Source organism: Xenopus laevis, chromosome 9_10S, assembly GCF_017654675.1.
Source record: "Xenopus laevis strain J_2021 chromosome 9_10S, Xenopus_laevis_v10.1, whole genome shotgun sequence".
Taxonomy (NCBI): Eukaryota; Metazoa; Chordata; class Amphibia; order Anura; family Pipidae; genus Xenopus; species Xenopus laevis.
The window spans coordinates 76,635,898-76,661,214 of NC_054388.1; the positions used below are offsets into that span (position 1 = coordinate 76,635,898).

General features: G+C 38.1%; 1 pseudogene; it reads left to right on the forward strand.

Annotated features, from left to right (window-relative positions):
* Window positions 1-4,099: 4,099 nt before the first annotated feature.
* Window positions 4,100-23,194, forward strand: LOC108702286 (annotated as a pseudogene).
* The last annotated feature ends 2,123 nt before the right edge of the window (window positions 23,195-25,317 follow it).

The window sequence follows — 25,317 nt, forward strand, 5'->3', positions numbered from 1 at the left end:
CCCTACCTACTACCCTAGATAGTCCCCTCTCACTGCTTCCCCCCGCTTAGTTTGTTGCCCTGAAAGTGTCCCTAACACTTTGCTCACATTACAGTGCAGAGTAAGCGCAGTAGAGCTCATGAGCACCATCTTCCAGATTTCCGTTCTTCGCAATTTCCAGCACTTTTGTTGCATGCACAGTTGCTACAAACTGGAAGACTGCTCCAACTGCGAATGCGCCAATACAGTGCCCCCTTACAGAGTCTCACACATGTTAATAAAGACAGTCGCCAAACACTGGGATTGGAGATTTACTAGTCATAATGAGCAATATTTCATGTTTAGTTTATTACAGGTTAGAATATCCTAGGTTGGTTTGCCACCTGGCTGATAAACTTCAGTGTTGTAACTTAAAAGCCCTGGACCCCCATCCCCACTAAATAAAAAATCAGTAAGCCCATAACACAGTCTCTGGAAGTAACCAGCGCCATGTGGAAAGCTCTACGCCCACCCACCACAGCTAGTTTGACCCCAACGACAACGACAATAATAGAGGAATGTTAGTAATTTGGGAACCCCAGTCAAAGAGCATACAGGCAGGTTAATTGATAAACTGACCATAGTTTGTCGCACAGTGATAGGGACTTTGAATTTTTAGTTACATTTTGGCAGGGGCTATTGTGATGATGTATACCTCTGTAAAGTAATGTGGAATATGGTTAATATATTTCTGGCACATGTAATTATGTTCCAGAAAAAAAGAATCCAAAGGCACATAGGACTAATTGCAAGCAAGATTGCTTTGCTTGTTTAATGTGAAGTGCAACGTTTTGGGGTCACATCCCTTTATCAAGCATGCTTCAGTCACTCTTTTCTGCTGCAAGTTGGAGTGACATCGCCCCCCCCCCAGCAGTCTAACAACAGAACAATGGGAAGGTAACCAAATAGAAGTTCCCTAACACAAGATAACAGCTCCCTGGTAGATCTAAGAACAGCACTAAATAGTAAAATCCAGGTCCCACTGCAACACATTTAGTTACATTGAGTAGGAGAAACAACAGCCTGCCAGAAAGCAGTTCTATCCTAAAATGCAGGCTCTTTCTGAAAGCACATAACCAGGCAAAGTGACCTGAGATGGCTGCCTACACACCAATATTAAAACTAAAAAAAAATACACTTGCTGGTTCATGAATTACATTTTTTATTGTAGAGTGAATTATTTGCAGTGTAAACAGTGTAATTTAGAAATAAAAATATAATAAGTTTGCTGGTTTCTGGGATTCAGATTAATGGTAGACTGACAGCTCTGCACCAGGGGCCCACCAAACAGTTTGATGTCCAATAAGTATACACACTACATTTCTAATTTCATTAATTGTGTGGCCTCCCAGCATTTAATGAGAGGCACAGTGTGTAGCCCCCCCCCCCCAGCATTTTATGAAAGGCACAGTGTGTGGCAGGAAAAATTTCATGACCAGCACAGTGAGTGGTCCCCAGCATTTCACAACCACCATATTTTTAGACAGCCCCTCTCCAGAATTTTGTGTACACAGTTACCCCCACCATTTCATGAAAGGCACAGTGTGTGACCCCCAAAATTTGACATCAGTCACTGTGTACCCCCTTCCACAGCAGGCATAATATGACTGGCAGAGTGTGTGGTCCTCCAGCATTTCACAACAGCCACAGTATTTGACCCCAGGCAGAGTTGTGCCCCCCCACCCCGGCATTTTATGAGCGAACCAGTCAGTGGCCACAACATTTCATGACAAGCAAAATGTGTGGCCCTCAGAATTTCATAATAGACACTGTGAGTGGACCCCCCAGCATTTCATAACAGGTACAGTGTGTGTGACCCCCAGAATTAAGAGGCTCATTTATTTGTGTCCTTATCAGTTCGAACAGTGGAATTGTCCTACATCAGTGAAAGCAATCCCAGCCATTAGCTCTTGTAAGGCTAATACCAGACGGAGACAGATCCGCAGGTCAAGAATCAGTCCCTACCCTACAATCTGGCCCTTACCATGCCTGTACCCAGGCATATGCAGGATGTGTTAACCTTTAACTTATAGTATAATGTAGATACTGATATTCTGAGACAATTTGCAATTGCATTTTTTATTTTTGTGGGTTTTTCAGTTTTGCTTTTTGTTCAGCAACTTGTTTGGTATTTCGGCAACTATCTAGCAACCCGGCAGTAATTTGAACGAGAGACTGGCATATGAATAGGCAAAGGACTGAGTAGGAAAATAAAAACTCTAATAAAAGTAACAATACCATTGTAGCCTTATAAAGCAATAGATTTCGTCTTGAGGGTGAGTGACCTGACCCCTCGCTTGAAATCTAGAAAGAAGCAAAAAAAGGAAGGCATGTAATTAAAAACCCAAAAACAACTAAATAATGAAGACCAATTGCAAAGTTGCTAATAATAGGACATTGTTAACATAATGGTATCCACCATGGGTATAGCTTCTAGATTAGAAATGATGGTGAAAAATCTGTTCATGTTCACTTAAGTTGTCAGTGTTGTTTCAGGACTTCCATGGTTAAGTTTTACAATGTCCTTGAGTTCAGAACTCCAATGCAATAATCTGGGAGCAGTTTCTTTTAAGCTTGTCTTTGTATGCTGTGACAATGAAAAGTCTATAAAACCCTGTGATTCCTTACTCTTGGCCTCATAGCAGGAGCAGTCCTGGATATGTACAGTATTGTAGTAGAAGCATAAATAGCCTATATGCCCCAGCTGTGTGACATCTCCCTCATTTTCATGAATCTCCTAAATTCAGACATGGGGTTTCAAGAAGTAAATCTAGGGATGCATATGGGCTGAGAGGACAAGTCCATATATCTCACACAAATTCACTATAGGAATATCTTCATTACCTCAGTTGACAGAGCAATGGGATTTGTAGGAGTAGGAGACCATAACTGTCATCACAATGTGTATGCCACTGCTAAATAAAAAGCCTCTAGGGCCTGATAGCAAGACGTAAAAGACGATGGGAGTGGCAATTCTGAACTCCAGATTTTCAATACAATCATGATTTTTACTAACTAGTTACGTGAAATGAAATAATAGTAGTTTATTTAATAGACATATATCTTATGCAAACACATTCTGCAGGTTTTCCTTTTTTTTTAAATGCCACCCTAGCATACCTCCCAACTGTCCCTTTTTTCGGAGGGACAGTCCAGAGCCGGGCCAACCCAGCCAGGCGCCCTAGGCAACCTGTCGGGCCACGGCGCCGGCTCAGTACTGCGCATGCGCGAAACTTGGCTTAACTGTGCTTGCGCGAAATTTGGCTTCAGCGCGTATTCGCGAAACTTGGCTCCCGCGTGCATGTGCGAAAATTGGCTCCAGCGCGTATGCGCAGAAGCGCATTTACGCGAAACATAACAGCGACCGTCGGGGAGAGAAGGGACAGGACACGGGGTAGGCGACAGAGCAAGTACGTGCCTGGCGCCCCTCCAGCTTTACGCCCTAGGCACGTGCCTACTCTGCCTACCCCTAGTTCCGGCCCTGGGACAGTCCCTCTTTTGACAGTTCAACCTGCAGTCCCTTATTTGTACTTGAAAGTCCCTATTTTCTCTGCACTGAACAGCCAGAAAAACAAACAAAGTTTCTGACTTAATTGGCTTTTAGCAGAAAGCCCAGAACACCTAACAAAAAACAGTTTAGATGAGAATTATTTTCATACTTTCATAACCTGCCAAATTTTGTAAAATTAACATGGTAATTAGTGGGCGAGGCCACAGAAAGGGCGCAGTAAAAAAAATTTGCTATGCTACATGTGAAAAAAATGTTTGTCCCTCTTTTTACTTGCAAAATGTTGGGAGGTATGCTATTGCGCAGCTAAATTAATCAGTCATTGGCAGAAATAAACATACTGGGGGTCATTGATCAACACTGGGCAAATTTGCCCATGGGCAGTAACCCACGGCAACCAATCATTCATTGTTCTACGTGCAGCTGTTTTAAAAATCTAATCACTCATTGGTTGCTATAGGTAACTGAGCTTGGACAAATTTGCCAAGTGTTGAGAAATGTGACTGTGACCAGCGCAGTCCGCATTGTCAAGATATCCAGAATATTCCAGTCAATGACTGACAGGAACCCACACAGAGCTTGTATGCGCAGGCGCGTACTTTCTAAAGCGCAACGACGTGTCCCGGAATAGGAATGATGTATTTCCGTGAAAAAAAGTTGGATGTGCTATTGACCTCCTGTCAGTGATGGCGGGGACGGCGCTAAAACGACTGATGGCTGAATATAAACGTGAGTGCCGTGTAAGGGGGCGGTATTTGGTATAGGGATAATGGTTACACTTTTTGGCATTCTAGAAAGGGTACGCGCTTTTCTTCCATAGTAGAGACGTCTGTCACTTGACGCACCCTGCTCAGCAGCACCTATTAATATAGTATGCTGAAGTAAGGCAAGTAAGCAGTGCTCATGGTTCCTCGGCCAGTGAAGCTGTGGGTGTGCGAGTGCTTTGCTCATGTACCAGTGACAGCCTTGGTGCAGAAGCAGCACTTGCGCCTGGAGTGAGACTTGGCAGCCCTGGGGCTCCTGAAGCCTCAAAGTTACTGTCGTAGCAGCTCAATGTGTTTCTCCATTCCTACAGCGTTTCAGTTATGCTTGCTTATTAAACTATATCCTTTATTGTCCTGATTATAACTGGGGCGATATGCAGCTCCATATATGATCTTCTTATTACATAAATAAGAAAACTTGTGTTTTTACTAGTTTAGTGATTTTGTTGGAGTATTGATGGCAATCTCTGGACTTTGGTACTTCAAAGCATTTCCCTAGTACAAATGCATTATGTATGAACAGATATATAGCAGTAGCAAAGTTATGCAGAGACCATGGCGCATACTTACACACTTGCCTAGCGTTGCAGACACCTTCACTTCTCAAATCATTAGGTTTCATAAATAGAAAATAAATATGGTGGTACTAGCATAGGGAAATACCACAGGGGTTATTTACATACGGTGTAATATGTAGAGTGCACAAATGGGTATACTTCTGCTCTGCATTTTTCAGAATTGCTGTTGTTCTCTAAAACGCCCTTAAATCTGGATATGATATGCTGACTGATATCGAGCCATTCATTTGGCACAGGGAGAGTACAGGGCAAGGACCGTATCAATGAGGCAATGTGGTCTTTGTCCGACTGGATTTTTAAACCTGCGAAACAAGATCTAGCCCATTTTCAGCCAAATATTGGCCAGGTAGTCCCCTTGATGTCTGAGGAAGGGGCACGCCCCCGAAACGTTACATCATATGACTAAATAAACCTGCAGGGGATTTCCCCGCTACACTAGCCTTCTGTGTTTGGCAAATTTCTTCTTTGATACATTTGGGAGAGGTGCCGACCCCTCCAGCCAACACGAGGCAATTACAGACAGGAGAGAATCAAGGGGAAATAGGAAGTTTTTGCAGTCCCCTTGGCGGGCCACATACAAGTACCAATAAGCAGCATTTTTTGTCCAGAAGGACTGAATCTTTAGATTTTATCTGCCCGTGTATGACCACCTTTACTTGGGCATCATTCCGTCGTGCAGGTTAGGGCGTTTTGGGGGGAACAAGCTGTAATGGAGCTCTATACTTATGATCAGATTTCCAATAAGGCAGTAGGTGCAGAGCTAAGCCAAACCCGGACTCAAGTGTTTTTGAATGAGCAGTTAGGGGCAGCACCCATCTAGCACTTGTGTCTGGGGTCGTAGTAAATGATCACTCATGAGTATTTGGATATCCAGAGCCATTTCACACTATTGCCACGGATGGCTTCCCAACTAATAGAAATAGGAGGTGCTGCAAGAAACAAACACCAGGGAGTTGGCATACACCCACATTTCTTAAAGGTGGCGAAGATACAGCACTCCACCACCCTAGAGAAAGGTTTGATATGACAAAATACGTTGGGAACAGATTTAACAGACTTTTTTGATGAACAATTATTCTCTGCTAAATTGTAAGTGCAATATATCTTTATTTATTTATCGTTTCAAAAGCCATCAGGAAGGAGAATAGAAAGGAACACACAAACACTGCTTTTAATACGTATACAAATAACTTAAAGGGGAACTCCACATAAACATAACTTAAGCTTTTTGAAAAGTAAACATAATTTCAAGCAACTATGCAATATACATCAATTAAAAAATATGCAGACTTTTCATGATTTTTAATGGTTTGGAACAGTTCCCTAAGCCTAGCCTACTGCTCTTCTGCTGATCTGTCTTGACTACTTTGCTGAGCTGGCTGACTCCTCAGCAGCCAGCTGTCCTCAGTCTGCATCCTCCAAACACCACAATTCCCTGCACACGTGATTTCAGTAAGGAACTGTCAATCATTGTGCAATGCATTGTGGGTTATGTAGTTCCTGCATGCTGTCTGTAAGCTGTGGAGAAGTTGTTCCAATTTGTAACATCAGTGTTTAGTCCATCTTCCCCTGCCAGGATTTCAAATGATGCAGAAAGAGAAGAACTGTTAAACAGCTGGATTTCAGCATAGAAAATGGCATTTATCCATACTTTTTGAAGAAACCGGCAACTTAATGGGTATATTAGGGGTTTCTGTGGGCCACTTAACCAGTTAACATTCCAGAACGCTCTTCTAGGCATTTTAGCAATCTACATTGGATTTTTTTTCTGCTTCAAAGTAATAACAAAATGAATTGTGTGACAACCCCACTGCCTGCTGGTCAGTGTTCCAACTGTACAGTTGGGGACAACATGTTCAAATGGAAGACAGGGAGAAGTCTTATGTTGCTTTGCTCATGAGAAAAGTCATCTGAGGTGTCTGATCTGAACATGGTTTCTCCATCTGTACATTTGGAAAATGTCATAGTAGCAGTTTAAAACAGCTTAATAGTTTTGAAATGGAAAATGAACATGAATTGTGAAAGTGTTTAAGAGCATCCTGGACAATTTTACATTAAATGTTGTCATGTTAATATTTAAGATTCCCCCTGCTTTATTTGTCAGCTCTGTTTGAAAAAAGGCAGGGTTGCTTGATTTTCTTTCTTGGCCATCGTTTGGTGAATGGTATTGTACAGTTTTACAATCTGTATGCTGTAATTTTCATCTATTTCACATTTGTGTCGTATATCAGTGGTTAATGTTTTGTTTAGCCGCTAGATGGAGCAGTAGTACAGCAAAACATCACTAAGGACTTTTCACTCTGGGTCCATGAGTGACACTGCAGTGTGAAAGGGGAATTTGCTTTGCACCAGAATACTGTGGTGTGTTCATTGAGGCCCTCTTTTAAAAATTGTGCTTGTTGCTACGTTTTGTATATAAAAGCCATTTTCACTTGTATTTCTAGGCATTGCTACCTTATGCTTACACTTATTACTAGTGACATTGACAATAAGCTCTGTGTTGGCAGGTGAAATGAAATTTCCTTTTTATACTTTATTATACTTAATTTAAAGGAGAAGGAAAGGCTACAATTCATTAAACGTTATCAGAAAGGTCTATATCAATACACCAATAAACCCTCAAAGTAATGCTGCTCTGAGTCCTCTGTCAAAAGAAACACTGCATTCTATTGTGTACACATGGGCTTCTGTATCAGACTTCCTGTTTTCAGCTTAAACCTCCAGGGCTAGGGCTTGAGCATGCTCAGTTTGCTGCTCTCCCCCTCCCTCCTTTAATCTGAACCCAGAGCTATGATTGAGCAGGGAGACTCATGCAGGAAGTAATTACACACCAAGCTAATACGGCAGCTGGTATCCTAAACTACAGAGAGAGTTTTTAGAGCTGTTTACTCAGGTATGGTAAAGCATTCTACAGAATAAATATAGTGTTATAGCTTGCACTATTGTGGCTAATCTATTGGCAATAAACTGCTTTGGTAGCTTTCCTTCTCCTTTAATGCTCATCTACCAGCTGCTCTCATTCCCTGTACTTATGCAGAGTGACACAGCATGTTGGTGTGCAGACCAGTGCTTGCATCTGCCCCTCTTGTCTTGTTAAACGTATCAGAATTACAAGTGTTCTCCCCTATTAAAATAAACTCTCTAAATTGTTATGATTGAGGGCTCAACCAGAAGTTAAAATGCTAGCTGATGCCACCTCAATGAGATTTCTACTTTTATAGCTGCCAATGTAGCTTCTCTTTGCCTCTTTCCCAGATGATTCCATGTTTATATAATGTCGACATAACCCTAAAGAACAAATCTGTTCCCAGTAAGGCATAATGTGATTAGGGAAAAATAGGCTTTTGGATTACAAGTTTAATGCAGCCCTTGAAGCAAAAATCTCTGCTAAACAGGCTGTTTATTATTGATTGTCAATAAATGATCTGAGGCAGCAGTAACAATAGTATTACTTGATTAACTGTGATTTAAATGTGAACAACACTTGCTCCCAGATTGATTGGTGTGTATTGTATTTACTCTGAAAAACACTGCCTTTTTCCTTCCTTAGAAAACGATTTCACTGTCTGACATGTCTGTGGCAGCAGGTTTGAATTCAGTCCTCAGGCTCAACAACAACATGGCTTTCAGTGTTCTCCCTGTCAGACCCAGGTGTCACTATTCATGGGAACAATAGTATCTGTCAACGTAACTGTTGCTCGAATTGATTCATTTTTTTTTTTTTCATTGGTGCCCAACACTTACACTGTGAATAATGGGGCCACTACTTTGCTTCACCTACTCTTAGGGGCTTTCATTTCTATCAGGTTACATGTTACTGGATATTATATACATGCATTCCATATCATGTGGATATGTAATGCAAAAATATACACCTTTAATATAAGAAAGGAAATGTTCCAGGCACTTAGGGTGTCTTTGTGACTCCTAGCATGTTTATACATTTAGAGGTATATTAAGTGAAGGGGAAAATTTCCCAAATGCGCATATACATGAAACAGTTTTTTTTTTACCTTTATTCGCCTGTTTATATGGAATGATTCTCCACTTAAAAAAGGCTCTTAAATAGTATTTGGCTTGGGCAAACAAGGTCATTGAAGCTAGTACCTACATGTTTGGTTTCTGCTAGGTAACTATTTAGATTACTGGTATATAATGCCTACTTTTACCCTTTTATAAAAGGGGACCTGTCACCCTAAGAAATTATTCCAAATCAAATTTTATCATGCGAGTCAAGCAAAATAAACTTTATTGACAACATATTAATTATTTAAATATTGTTTTTTTTTGCCTGGGAATTCAAAGCAAGAACGCAGGCTCCATTTTGTAAGCACTGTTATTAAGGCAAGTTTTGCATCATCCCAAAATCTTGTTTATGTGACAGAATGGGGGACCCGGTGCACAAATGTGCGGAGTGCAGTGACGTAATTGCCTGCCCAGGTAATACATGATTGACAGCTGAGATGTTGTATGGGAGTTCTAATTTAAAAAAAAAAAAGAAAGTATGTTCAACACAAGCCTTATTCATTAAATGCATATACCTCCTCTTAAAGCGAAGCGTATATCCCAAAAACAAATGAATGTGAAACTTCTCAGAGAACTCTTCTAAGCTCCTTTGCAATTCACATTAATTCCCCCTCCCCCCAAAGATATACAGTAAGGGCATAGACACACATGCGTTTTTTTAAAAAGCCGACCGCCGCGTAAATAAGCTAACCTAGTGTGCCATTGCCTAAGCTTGAAATGCTTAGTGTATTTACACAGAAATCTGCTTTTACAAAAACCGTGCCGCGTTACTAAGCTGGAAAAACGCCGGAAAACCATGTGTCTATGCCCTAAAGCTGTTTTTAAACTGCTACTTTAATGAATTTTGTACCCTCATTGTCACCTGCTGGTCAGTTCTTCTTCTACAGCCAAGAGGATGCTAAGAACTACGTAAAATAAACTGTTCTGATGTGGCTCTGTTCAGGAAAGCCCATGAAAAATGTTGTTTGAAGATTCTGACCCCTTCCCTGAGCAGGGCAACATCAGACAAGTTCTGTTCTCCTTTTGAACTTGTTCTCCCCAACTTTCCTATACAACTTAGCACATAGCACACAGGTGGTTAATACTGCTGTTATCCTTTCAAGGACTTCTACTTCCCTATCGCTTAATAGGGGAAATGTGGGACAACTTGCGGTGGTAGGTAGATATGGCCCTGAAATATGGAAAGCTGTGTTCCTAAATCATAAACAATATGGCAGTAATGCAAAAATGTTGTTAGGATTTTGTACAAAAATATTTTTTTACAGCTGTCATTTTTGTGTTTTAAAAGCAACAGTAAATAAACAGACTTAAAATCTTATATTTAATTTTTATGTTTCATTTAGAGACAATTCTTTTTTGTCTGGCTTTAGAAATGATGCAGTTATTTATGATGTATGTTGTTCCATCCTATAATGCAGTTATGGGTCTGTATCAACCAATCAGTCAATCAAAAAATATATATTATGCTTTATCACTTTTCCATGGTCCCTTGTCTTCTCCTTCTATATAGTCCTAAATGCATGAAAGCAGTTTTAAAGGGGGGGGGGGCAATCAAATCACAGTCTTCCAGTTTGTGGATTAAAAGGATTTAACAAGTTGTTTTGAATTCATAAGGCTCATGATGTAAAGACTTTCAAGTGCAGACACTCTAATTAGAGTATCAGAACGCTCAGAAGTCATTTTGTCTCAGCCAGTGTGTTTAATGTTGATTTCACATTCCTTTCTCACTTCCCTAGCACTGCCATTCTTCCATAGCTGGTGGGTGCCATTTTCCTCTTTAGATGAGTTTAATTATGATTTTTTTGGTACTGATTATTTTTGATGTCTGTGTTCCCAGACTTGTGTGCGAATCCTTTTTTTGAGGTGAAGAAGTGCTTCAAGGTCGCACACAAGTGTAGGTGGTGTGAACATGTTGAGACAGGAAGAGTGTGGATGAGAGGAGGCCTATACATTAGCATGTGTTGTAAATAAATCAGACAGTCGGTTATAAAACCATCATTTTGTTTGCTTGCAGGTGCCTCATTGATCTGCATTGTTCATAGAATCACAGGGCACATTTTTGGTTAGGGACAATGCAATATGAAATGGCAATCAATCACTCTGTTTATGGCAGATACAAGTGATAATTGCCAAAACCTGTGTACGGTATTTAAGGCAGTTATTATATACATGTACCATAATTAAAGTGTGTGTCCTACACATTTATGGCGAGTTTATTTTCCAGTGAAAAGTCCCTGACACACAGCTCTTCAAAATAACTATAAATTGTCGTAACATAAATAGCAAGTTTTTTGTTGATTAAATATATGTAGGAAGGGGAGGGGGCAAAAAAGTCAGTGAATAACATTTACTGGTAACCTGTTGAAAAATATTTAAGCTGGATATTATATCTCCTAAGTATATCTCCTAGAAAAAAAAACTGGATATCTACAAGAAATACCAATGATATCTATATGTCATACATATTTTGCGTTGTAGGTTTTTGCACAAATCTTTTAAAGGTACAAAGCTTTTAAAAATAGCCATCCTTCAAAATAAAAGCATCAAACCTGAATAGTTGAGTGCAGACTTCATACCTGGCTGGGTTTGTGTCTCATCAGAGGGATAATAGCTTTTTATGTTGCTTTCATTTTCTATGAGAGAGACCATCTTAATCATAGTTCACAACCGCTTTCATATTGTTCTTTTCTTAAGAAAGGTATAAGTAAGGTCAGAATATTGATTGGAGGAGTCTAATACCGCACATAGCAGATTCTCAAGCAGTTATGTAAATCATGTATAATCTCTGTAAACTGCTGTGGAAATTTGGTAGCACTATACAAATACTAATACAGCTTTGGGATCTATAATTGGGAAACTTGTTAGCAGAAAGCTCTGAATTGAGGGAAGGCAGTCTACCATAGAGTCAATTGAAGATTCTCATTTATCCAGGTCATGATATACAGTATCTAGTAGAATTAATTCAAAGGCAACTGGACATTTAGGGGGTTATTTACTAAACTCTGAATGCAAAAATCACGAAAAATTAGTGATTTTTTTATAAAATCAGAATTTATTATGCCCAGAGGATGGAAAAGTCGGAATCCAAAATTCGGCATCTAAGACCTGTCAAGGTTGCGTATAAGTCAATGGGAGAAGTCCCAATGATTTTTTGATGTGCGCTGGGTTTCGTGCAATATCCCTAAAGTTTTTGGGCAAAAAACATAAATCTGAGTTTTCAGGTGAAATATCTGAAGAAAAACCCTGAAAATCTGTTTTTATTTTTTTCCCGCAAAGCTAATTTTCTGGGAAACTTAATAAATAAGTGTAAAAAGCCAGAGTGGATTTCATCGGAGTTTGCAGCAAAAAATGTTTAGATAAAATCGGACTTTGATAAATTATCCCCTTAGAGTTTTTCTTGTAAACGTTTCATCAAACATTTTCCAGAAAAAAATCCATGGGGCAGATTTATCAAGGGTCTAATAGTAAATTAGAATTTTTCGAGTTTCAAAATTCACACATTCAAATTTTAATTCCCCTATTCGGGGGTTCTGGCAAGAATGAAGAGGAATATATCAGATAATTGCTGGAGATGCAACCAGCCGAGAGCAAACCTCAGTCATATCCTTTGGGACTGCATTAAGATACGTCCTTATTGGCTTGAAATACAACAACTACTAAATAAATTTACGGATATAGAGTTAGAAGATTCAGCGGCCTTTTTCCTTTTGCATAAAAATAAACTGTCTACAGCTCAATACAAAAAATCCTTAATATCTACTCTAATAAATGTGGCCAAATCTTTTATACCGAAGTACTGGAAATCGCATAAAGTACCAACGATAAAAGAATGGCTAGGAAAAGTTCAGGAAATTTATCAGTTTGAAAAATTTAAAAATAACAAAACGGGGAAAATTCAACAAGCACAGTTCATACGAAAATGGATGCACTGGCTTCTGTTTGTAGAATCTAGAGAATACCAAGAATTAATTACCCAGAATTGAAATAGAACATATTTATGGTGGCGAACCTAGATGTAATAAGAATTTTAAATATCTGAGTCATGGTCCTCTCGTGTATGAATACTTGTATACTTGTGTGCTTGTACACTCGTACATATGCAGGTGTACACGTGCGTTTGTGCGGATGTGCATCCCTATTCACCTTTCTGTTTTTGCTTTTCTTTCCCTTTTTTCTTTTTTCCTTTTTTTTTTTTTTGTTGTTGTTGTTGTGTTTGTTTCTCCTTATTTAAATACATGGCGTAACGGGCTAGACATACCTAAGGATAAAAGTGTAAGAACTACTTGAATTTTCAAGGTGATGATATGCCAGCCATTCAAGAATAGGCCTATATGTATTGTTTGTTAAAATACGCCATGTAACTTATTTATTTATTTGTCTTGATTCTATGTCTGATTTTCTTTTTTTTTTGTACTCTGGAAAATTATAAATAAAGAATTTAAAAAAAAAAAAAAAAATCCATGGGGCAGATTTATCAAGGGTCTAATAGTAAATAAGAATTTTTCGAGTTTCAAAATTCACACATTCAAATTTTAATTCCCCTATTCGGATGTAAATTTGAACGTGAGATTTATCACAATGCGACCATGGAAACAGTCCTAATTCGAATATTCACCTCCTAAAACCTGTCGAGTTCATGTACAAGTTAATGGCAGAGGTCCCTGGAGCCATTTGGATATGTTAATAGCCTTCCTGACATTCAGGGTTTTTTTTCGGGAGAAAAACAAATTAAATATATTATTCGAATTTTAGGGTCGGAACCATTTGATCGAAAATTAGACATTCAAATTTTTTCTTAAATAACCTCCAAGTCGAATTGTGAGTATAATCGAATTTAAAAAAAATTCACATGAATTCAAAATCTTACCTTTGATAAATGGGCCTCTATATGTGCAGTTGCCTTTGAATTAATTCTACTAGATACCATATAATCCATTATAAGCACATGTTTTACATTTAAAAAATATGCTTGTACTTGATCCCATCTAAGATACAATTCATCCTTATTGGAGACAAAACAATCCTGTTGGGTTTTTTTAATGCTTAAATGATTTGTGCATTAAGCTTAGTTAACAACAAAGAGCTTGTTCCATAAAACAATTCAACAGTTCCTTTTATTCAAAAATCCATACCGTGGTGACTGTATTTATATTACATTTTTAATACTGATTTTTGAATAAAAGGAATTTTTATGGAACAGTTTTTGTTATGGGATATGTTGAGTTTGCCCTTGACACTGGGGACTGCTTCCCATTAACTGACCCTTTTCTGACTGACCTTCTTATATCCCATTTTAAAAATCCAATACTGTATTGCATTAAGCTTAGTTGCCAAGGTTTTCCTGATGTGATTGAAGTTAAAAAGATTTAGTGCAGTTATTTACTCTTCCCTTAATTCTTTTTGCTGTTCTTTGGCTTTCGGTCATTTTAGGTTTAAACACTGCCATATACAGGGAAGTCATGAACTCTGTTTGCTGTTGGAATTAACTGGTTTAGGTTTTGCAAATGTGAGGATAGAATCCGCTTTACTACTCCTATAAGAACAATTTTATAAAAGGTAAGGTTGGAACACAAAGAAGTCACTGTATAATTAAAAGGTTGACTCAAAAAATGGCTATCGCATTTTTTCAAAAGCCGTTCCTAGCTACTGCTTTCAATGTAATGAATTTTAACACATAATAAAGTTCCAGGTGTCTTAAGATTTCCAGTCAGGTTATATACCCTGTGAGTCAGCAGTCTGGCACTGATTGTCCTACTTACCCTTTGTGTTCATTTGGCCTCTTCTGTTCTCCTGGCTGTTCAGTCATGATATCAACGACCTCAAAGTTGCAACATGTTGGTTTGAAGACTGCAAACCACACGAACAAGAAAACCTCTACTCTAATGGATGTAAACAAGCACTGACTTCAAAATACTAATTATAAGTAGGGATGCCCCGAATACAGGATTCAGTTCGGGAACCGGCCAGGTTCGGGATTCGGCTAAATCCTTCTGCCCAGCCGAGCTGAATCTTAATTTGCATATGCAAATTAGGGGCAGGAAATCGCATGGCTTTTTATCACAGAACAAGGAAGTAAAAAAAGTTTTCCCCTTCCTGCCCCTAATTTGCATATGCAAATTAGGATTCAGATTCAGTTCTAATTTTCAGCCAAATCTTTTGTGAAGGATTCAGGGTTCAGCCGAATCCAAAATAGTGGATTCGATGCATCCCTAAATATAAGTGGCATGTGAGTAAAAGATTAGGCCTTTGGTTTTTGAAAATGTTTGTGTTCTATGTTAGCTTCTATTCTTGTAGAAAAAAAAACATTATTAGAGGCACATTTATCAATGGTCGATTTCAACCAATCGAAATTTATTAATGTTATCGAATTTTTAAAACACGGATGAATTGAATCAACCCGAAAACTCAAATCGAATTCGAATCAAATTCGATTTGAATTTAAAAAAACTTGATTTGAGTTTTTTCTCTGGAAAAAACTCGAATGTCAGGAAGGCTGCGAATAGCTGCAAATTGATCTCTGGACATCTCCCATTGTCTCAAACAGCAATTCAGCAGGTTTTAGGTGGCAAATAGTCAAATTCAAATTCTTAAAGTGCCAGAGTATGATAAATCTCGAAAATCAAATTTGATTTTTTTTTTTTTTTAAAAACTCGAATAGAATTTGAATAACTCCCTAGTCGAATTTTATAGTCAAAAGCTGCAGGCTCCCGGTGTAAATGTATGTGCCAATGTGGGTGCATTGTTACTGGCATAAGACTAGACAGCTGTGAAAGTTAAAGGGATACTGTCATGAGAAAAAAAAATTCAAAATTCAAAATGAATCCGTTAATAGTGCTGCTGCAGCAGAATTCTGCACTGAAATCCATTTCTCATAAGAGCCAACAGATTTTTTTATATTCAATTTTGAAATTACTCTTTACTGCTGTACTGCAAGTTGGAGTGATATCATCCCCTCCCTCCCCCCCCCCAGCAGCCAAACAAAATAAAAATTGGAAGGTAACCAGATAGCAGCTCCCTAACACAAGATAACAGCTGCCTGGTAGATCTAAGAACAGCACTCAATAGTAAAAACCCATGTCCCACTGAGACACATTCAGTTACATTGAGAAGGAAAAACAGCAGCCTGCCAGAAAGCATTTCTCTCCTAAAGTGCAGGCACAAGTCACATGACCAGGGGCAACTGGGAAATTGACAAAATGTCTAGCCCTATGACAGATTTCAAAATTGAATATAAAAAAATCTGTTTGCTCTTTTGAGAAATGGATTTCAGTGTATCACTATTAACTGATGCGTTTTGAAAAAAACATGTTTTCCAATGACAGAATCCCTTTAAAGGGATACTGTCATGGGAAAAAAAAAATTCAAAATGCATCTGTTAATAGTGCTGCTCCAGCAAAATTTGCACTGAAATCCGTTTCTCAAAAGAGCAAACTGATTTCTTTATATTGAATTTTGAAATCTGACATGGGGCTAGACATATTGTCAGTTTCCCAACTGCCCCCAGTTATGTGACTTATGCTCTGATAAACTTCAGTCACTCTTTACTGCAAGGTGGAGTGATATCACCCCTCTCCTTTTCCCCATCAGCAGAACAATGTGAAGTTAACCAGATAGCAGCTCCCTAACACAAGATAACAGCTGCCTGGTAGATATAAGAACAGCACTCAATAGTAAAAATCCATGTCCTACTGTGACACATTCAGTTACTGAATGGCTCTTTCTGAAAGCTCATGACCAGGCAAAATGACCTGAGATGGCTGCCTACACACCAATATTACAACTAAAAAAAAAATACACTTGCTGGTTCAAGAATGAAATTTTATATTGTAGAGTGAATTATTTGCACTGTAAACAGTGTAATTTAGAAATAAGAAATACATCATACAGATCAATACAGAATCTCTTTAAGTTGTAGTAAGGTTGGCAGTATCTGAAGTTACAATAGGCCACTTTACCTAGGAGGCGGTACAGCAGCTCTCGGCTGCTTTCTAGTACCAGTTACTAAAAATGGTGGTATAAAAACAAATCATAATACAGTTGCTGAAAAAAATAGACAACATAAGGATTTGTATCATTATCCAGCAATGATCTGTAATATATAATGGACTACTTAATGCCTTCTGTTGCCACATGAATTACGTTGCTTTGAACAGCTTGGTAGCACAGTGTATTAAGATTAAAGTTATATAAAACGAAAACAAACATTATGTATTCTGTTGGGAGTAATAAACCCTACATTTTACTAAATCATCCGTGTGCAGCATCTTTCCTCTTTATACTAATTGTAATGTTTTTTTAATTTCAGAATTAACTTTGAATCCACCAGAGGGGATTGTAGCTGGTAAGCATTCAAATGATTCCCAGAAGTGCAAATGTTAAAGATTTTACCATTTATGGATTACACAGGTTCCTATAAGAGCTCCTCATCATCTTAAAGGTCACTCCATTAAAATAACTAATTGAAACAGGAAAGAGACAAATATTCAGTGTTTGTCATTTTTCCCTTGCAGTTTCCGTTTTTAAAGAGATGTATTGTTGTCGAATGTTATACAAAAAGACCCCTGCCTAATAATTTATTCCATGTTCTTTTCCAGGCCCTATTAATGAGGAGAATTTCTTTGAATGGGAGGCCCTGATCATGTAAGTTCTTCCTAATGAGCAGTTGCATTGCTTTAGAACCAACAGAAAGGTCATTCTACAAACAGAACTTCGAACATAATTTGTTTAACTTTCTGAGTAAATCTGTTTCTGGTGAAGGAGAGTGCAAGCCTACAGGACTATTGTCATCTGTTAGGATTTTGCTCAATGAGCTTTAAACCATTGATTTCTGCACACCAGCCAACCACCATGGCATGTTGGACCTATGTCAGGACTCCATCAACCAGACATTGCTGTTACAGGTCCAAAATGGCCTCTTTTCATTCTCTACAGTTTTGCTCCAGATATAAAAAAATATCTACAGCCTTTTCCAGAGCTGAATGATGATAGTGATTGCTGATCAAATCCATATTAGCATTTTTCCTGTTTTTGTTCTTTAGGGAGGGGAAATGAAAACATCTTCTAAGACATTTGAACTATCATTAGCGGATTAACATGATGTGTCAGTTTCCACCCCTGCTTTTGAAACAAAACACTCTATTGTTATATTAAACTTTACATTAAGGGTAATAGCACACTGGGCATTTTCTAAAATTTCATCACCCTACAGTTTTCTAGCTATATGGGAGGGGGACAAATTAAAGGAACCGTTCAATGTGACAATAAAAACTAGGTAACTAGATAGGCTGTGCAAAATAAAAAATGTTTCTAATATAGTTAGTTAGCCAAAAATGTAATGAATAAAGGCTGGAGTGAATGGATGTCTAACATAACAGAACAGAACCCAACTGCCTGCTTTTCAACTCTCTAACGCTGAGTTAGTCAGCGACTTTAAGGGGGGCCACATGGGACATAACTGTTCAATGAGTTTTGCAATTGATCCTTAGCATACAGCTCAGATTCAAAAGCAAACCGTTATGACCCATGCGCCCCCCCCCCTCAAGTCACTGATTTGGTTACTGACTGGTAACCAATCAGTGAAAAGCAGGAAGTAGTGTTCTGGCTATTTTTGGCTAACTAACTATATTCGAAACATATTTTATTTTGCACAGCTTATTTATTTACCCATTTTTTATTTCATTTTAATGAACAATTCCTTTAAGAGTGAGTGTGGAGTGCCACTATGCTCTAGGTCCAGTATAACGCAGGACCTTGCAGTTGCCCAGGCACCAGACCTGGTGCATGTTATAATGGGGGGGGGGAAATCTCAAAAGCTTTCCGAGCATGTTAGAGTTTAGAATAACATGCATGTTTGTTTCTACTGTGCATTCTACACATTTGAAATGTAAAGGAGCACCTGACTTGCCTAATAGAAAGCTGGATGAAGTCCAGCCAGATATTGGTCTAGAAGCTCCCATAACACACACCAGTAAGCTGCCAAGTGAGAAGCTTATATCAGTCCAAGTATGGGCAGCTTTAGTTACTAGTGGAGACCATTTAATAGTATTGTCCTGCAAGTAATTTATATAAAGTCACATACATCTGACGAACCCAGTTTTGGCGTAGTGCCTGCAACTATTTGGAGTGACCTATTTCTACCACATAGCAGTTCAATTACCTTTGGTTTTATTTCTTGCAAGCACAGCCTATTTTTCTCTCTTTGTCCCCCAATTGATCCTACAAGATGAAAAGGTGTGGAAAATCCAGAGTGACTTTGGAGTACGTGCTTGAACCTTCTCACCTCTCCTTCAGTGCTAACATCAGAGACCAGAACACGCTGTGAATTGGCTAGTCACACAAAGAAACGCACGCCTGCAATGAATTCACACCTGCAATTCTGATAACACACTTCAAACCTAATGAATTCAGAGGATTTTGGTCCCCAGAGCAGATTTTTTACTTTGATTTTGACTCCAATTATGTATTTGCTCAGATGAAAGTAAAGATTTGTTTTTTGCATAGTACCAAATTATTCCAGGTCTTCATTGCTGTGCTATTATGTCTGTTCTTCTTTTAAACTATGTTGCCTGAAGAAAAGTGTAATCTAGCTGTCACATGACCTAACTAAAACAGTTAACCACCTTTACCTCATGTTAGTGATATCTGCCCTCCAGGCCTATGCTTTATGCTCAGCTTTCTCTAAGTAGATTGAAGAGAAACTTAAAGGGACACTGTTATTATACCTTTCTAATTCCAGTTTGCTGGGGGGGGGGAGGGTAGGAGAATAAGTCTCTGGTTTGCAGACTTTGCCATAAAGCAACACACAAAACAGCTGCATTTTTACCATATGATTGCAGACACAGCCTGCATATTTAAAGGCTGGATTTTCACAGGTGTGTTTGCATGGTTTTGCAATTGCCAATGTTGCCCTGCTTTTTTTGGTGTAAGGTACAGCTACATAAAGCAGGTAACTGTTTCTCTACATACAGAAGGCATGTGGATTTAGAATTTAGCTTCCTCATACACTTGTTCCAGTTCCTAGTCTCTGAATGCCCAGCTTCTTGACTTGCACTTGGTATTGTGTTACCAACACATTGGCAAGAATGGTGGATGTTGTTGGTGGTCCAAAGGCTGGGGTCAAGATGGTTAAATGGTGGTTATATGACAAGTTGTCAGGGGTGGTGGTTTGGTGGATGATTGTAGGGGGCTTGCATTGGATGCCTGTATCTTTTAGCCCAGGGTCTACACCAATGTACTAAGAATAGCTCTCAACAGGGAACAGGATGAGTACCCTATAGTGCTTTGGGCTAATGTCACACATGGAGATTTTTAGTTTCTTTTTCTGTTTAGTTTTATGTGTCAACAATGATTGTGACATTATTTGTTTTATATTTTCGTTGTTCTCTTTGTCTGCAAGGGCCCAGAAGACACATGTTTTGAATGTGGTGTTTTCCCAGCGATCCTCAGTTGCTCCTTACTTTCTTATAAATGCCCTGATGGCAAAGTCTTCACATTTTAGTTGTTTAGTATATACTGTTATTAAATTTGTATAGGGTAGGTGGCACAGGGTCTAGATGCATGTAAAGTAACTGTAGTGCAGGGGCAAATGACTTACAGTGATGTAGTAAAGTAAACAGTACATTACTAGTAGATGAATATTTATGTAATTTTAAATAACAAAAAATTAGTGCAACTTTTGAGGATGGAATACCTAAAATCAACCACAGTAGGGACAAACTTTAAAAAAAAATGGTAGAAATGTTCAAAAACTTTATTGTGCTTATTTTTTTACCCTTATTTCTTTAGTATATCCAGATGGTAGGGTGTGCATCTCCATTCTGCATGCCCCAGGAGATGATCCCATGGGTTATGAGAGCAGTGCTGAAAGATGGAGCCCAGTGCAGAGTGTGGAGAAGATACTGCTTTCAGTTGTGAGCATGTTAGCAGGTGTGCAAATTTAATTATTATGATGAACATTAAGAAATGAGCAACTGCAGCTACATTCCAGTAAAGGGAAATCCGCACTATTCCAAAAAAAAATAAGCATAGGGAAATGAGGACCTAGCTTACTGTGGGAGCACAACATCCCTTCTCTGTAGATTTGCATGAGTGACCTCTGCCATATCACTTGCTCAGCAGATTCATTCTCCATAGACATGGTATGGGTGCATATGTTTCATATTTGTGCATCCCCTTGTAGAACTGCAGTCTATTATAATAGTCTTCTTAAAGGAAAACTATACCCCCCAAACAATGTAGGTCTCTATTAAAAGATACTGAGTAAAACAGCTCATTTGTAAAACCCTGCTTCATGTAAATGAACCATTATCATAATAATATATTTTTTTAGTAGTATGTGCCATTGGGTAATCATAAATAGAAAATTGCCATTTTAAAAAATTAGGGCCGCCCCCTGAGATCGTAAGATTCACTGTGCACACATACAAACCACATGTAAGGTCACATGAGCCAATTAACAGACAGAGTTCTGCCTTTTGCTTCCTCACTTCTTCCTGTTACAGTTAGTGTTGTAGTATTTCTGGTCAGGTGATCTCTGAGGCAGCACAGATACAGTCACAAAATGGTGGTTCAAGGCAAGAGCTGTAAAAGGGCAATATTTATGTAAATATATATTCCAGTTTGGTAAGATTCTTTAATGTGTCATTCAATTTGATACAAACAACCTTTGCTTAAGTATTCATTTTGGGGGTATAGTTTTCCTTTAAGTAGGCTATATTAAAAGGTTGCTTCAGTTTGGGCATGTTCTCTTACACACACATAGGATTTGTAAGTCTGTGGAAATTAGCTCTTGAGGAGCCTTAGCCCATTGGTGTGTAGCTGACAATGATTCAAAATACTGTTTTTATGCTTTTACACTTTGTCTTTGCTAACTTCTGCATGCAATGTTTTCCAGAGCCCAATGATGAAAGTGGAGCAAATGTGGATGCATCAAAAATGTGGAGAGAAGATCGTGAGCAATTTAACTAGATTGCAAGACAGACTGTGCAGAAATCATTAGGGATGTGAGGAGACATATCAGTATTTTAGAAATTGTGATCCCAAAAAACTTTTGTACGAACGCTTTATGGACTCAAAGTGCTGGGCTCAGCGGAGAAATTTTTATGTTGTAACTCTTTTTCTTGTTTGAGCTCGATTATTACATTATGCAGCCCTTGTATTTATCACAGCTTAGTAAATAATGCATTTAAAAAAAAAAAAAATCTGCATAAGTACTTGCTGGCTGCTTCATTATTTGCAACTGCATTTATTCTCTGTTTTTAAAAATCTGGCTCTTTGTTTCCATACAAATCATCAAACATACACAATCCACCATTGTTTTACCCTTTGTGTGTTAATGTGGAGCTTTGATTTTATTTTAAAGACTTGAACCCAGTAATGAAGCAATATAAACCAGCGACTCAAAGGGTACATTGATGCAGCAGTAAAACAATAATGTCCAGCTTTTAGCTCAGAGGCAACATTTGTGGCTGTAGCTCCTGTGGTACTCCAGTAGGCTTGCCACAACCTTATTTTTGGTGAAGCAGCTTATTTCTCAGCATGACAATCTTTTATACCTGCCAGGCTGTATTAATTGCTGGCTATAGAAATCACCATAGAACTCTATCGTGAATCATTTTGACAAAAACAGAAAAAATACATTTCTGCATGGGAGACCCATGGAAATAGCCCATGCTGTATATTTCACACCATTGCCATAAACTTGAATGAAGACCAGTGGAGTAAATTTTTGTTAATTTAAAAAAAAAAAAAATAGTGTTTTAAAGTAATGAAAATATAATTTTTTGACATTACTGTTTTTTTAAGTCCTTTAACTTTTATTTTCTTATATCTTTAGTAAGTTAATAGGACAGCCTTAAATACAAAACCAGCATGGAAAATACCGTGCAATAACATGTTTAGGGCCTGATCTTTTTCTTTGTTTTCAGTTGGCTTTTCACTATTAGTCATCATAATTAAGCATTTCAGCATTATAGCATTTAAAAATATTATTCTGTTGCGTCTCTGTTGAAAGTAATTTTCTAGAGTATAGTGGACATGTAGAAAACAATTAGAACTTTATGGTCACTGGGCAGATTGAGTAGCAGATGCATTTGTGAGCACAGAATCCCTACCATTGCCCAATCTATCTGTGACTGCTCGTCTTAGTACTTAAAATCTCTGCACTGCTTAATGATAAATTGCATGCTGTTAAGCATCAGTGGGATCAAACTTATATTATTTATTGAAAGGCTTTACTTTTAAGCTTGTAATAAATTGTAGCCTGTGTAATAAGGGAATAATAAAATATGCAGTCCTCAGTAGTATATTATTTATTGTGGGTGAGCACCTCTGGTTTTATTATCATGGCTCCTACCTTTTCGATTAAACCTCCCTGATAGTAATTTAAAAGATGTCCCCTGGATTCTAATAAAACTCAACATGCAGACATAAATGTTCTGTACAACTGACATGAGTTGAAATGACATACATTGATCGGTCACACTTGCTGTTGGACACTGATGGCATGATTAAGCAAAAGATATTTTACCTAGGTATTCCAGTTGAATTGCAAACATAAGTGTTTTTTCTGAGTGGTAAAGACAAACAGTGATCAATACCAGTAACCTTAAAAAATAATTCAAAGAAGTCAACTGGGACAATAATATAACTTTTTTTTTATTTTGGGAGGAGGTTTGTGGCACCTGGAGTGGTTATCATAATCATTACCCAGTGAGGATTACAGGTATCGCCTTCCTTAATACTGAAGAGTCCCTAGAAGTTCACAGTGAGGTTCGAGACTGCTCTCTGGTAATACAATTGCATCTATAAGGTTATAATTTACAAGCGGAAGCTTTGGTAAATGCCAATTCTGCACATTTCTATAACAGAGTACTTCCATTTTGTTTCTAAAAACTTACTAAAGATGCAACCTTGGTAGGGGTTATGCAAGAACCTATTAGAAATATGATTTTAGAGGCTGAACATGCAATCTTGTTCAACACTTGTATAATGACAATGACATCCAATTAGCTGAGGGCTCCTCCCGAGGTGAAAGGCGGCTGTTAAAGGCAGAAGCAAGAGCCGAGACCAGGGAGCCTAGCACTGGTTCTGGATTCAGGGTGCCAAATGTGACAGTAACCCAGAATATAGGCATTGTACATCTTACAACCATCTCTATATCATGAGTCTGAGGGTGTTGGCAGGTTTCAAGAAAAGAAAAATGTGCCCTTATGCCATATGGGAGCTAAATAAAGTAGGGTGTTAGTGACTAAGACTTGCTGTCAGCACTAGTTTTATTTTCTCCAAGAGGTCAGTCTTTAGAGATTCAGGCCATACCACATGAATAGGTTGAAAAAAAAAACATCTACGTGCTCTGCTATTTTCTTTTATTAGCACAAAACAGGGCATACAGTTAATGTGCTACATGTCAGCATTCTGGCAAATTTATATATATTTATATAGTAGACTTAGACACGGTGCACACGGACAAACAAAAGGCAATGCCTGTGTGCTGGTTAAAGACATCAATAATAATAATCAAAAGGAAAACCGCACCAACAGGTCTTTGTATGAAATAAACAAAAAAAGTTTTATTGATCAACGTTTCGGCTTAACAGCTAGAGCCGGTTTTCCTTTTGATATATATATATATATATATATATATATATATATATATATATATATATATATATATATATATATATATATATATATACACACACACACAGTGATAAACCCTAGGTATAAATATGAGTTGACTTTGACTGCTTTACTAATGTAAATTGGTGCACGGACAGGCTTACAGAACCTTCTACCTTGCTACATATATTGTTTTAAGCCTAGATAAAACAAATTGGCTTAGTTTACTTGGGCAGCCACTTATGATTAAAAAATGACAATTTGCAAAGCATTTTGTAATGGGGAAAACCATAAAATTTTAAGTTATGTTTATCAACTGAGTGGGCCATGTGCTGCTGGTACAATCTTTCAAGCTTGGCTTATGCTCTAGGTGGTTTACACTTGCTTCAATTATCACAGATAAAGAACTGAGCTTTAAATCTGGGACATTTTGGAGCTACAGTTATCCAATAAAATATAGTGCTGGTCTTTTCCACTTTTTTTTTTTTGAAAACCTCAAGTATGTGTGGCAGTGATATACAATATAACTATATATATATGCATTATAACACATCCAATAATGATATTTAAATTCTCCAACTAGCCCTTCGATTTTGTAAACTGGCAGGTGGATATGGCAGATGCACAAGCCAGCAGATTCTGACCTGCAGCTGGCAATGAGACTGAACACTTTTCAATGGCGGTTGTGCCATTACATTGTTCTTCCAACCTTGGTTTAATGACCTACTTGTGCTAATGACTGTTGTAAATGCAATAAGGATTATAATCAAAATATATAGTGAGCCTTAATAACACTGGTTTATTT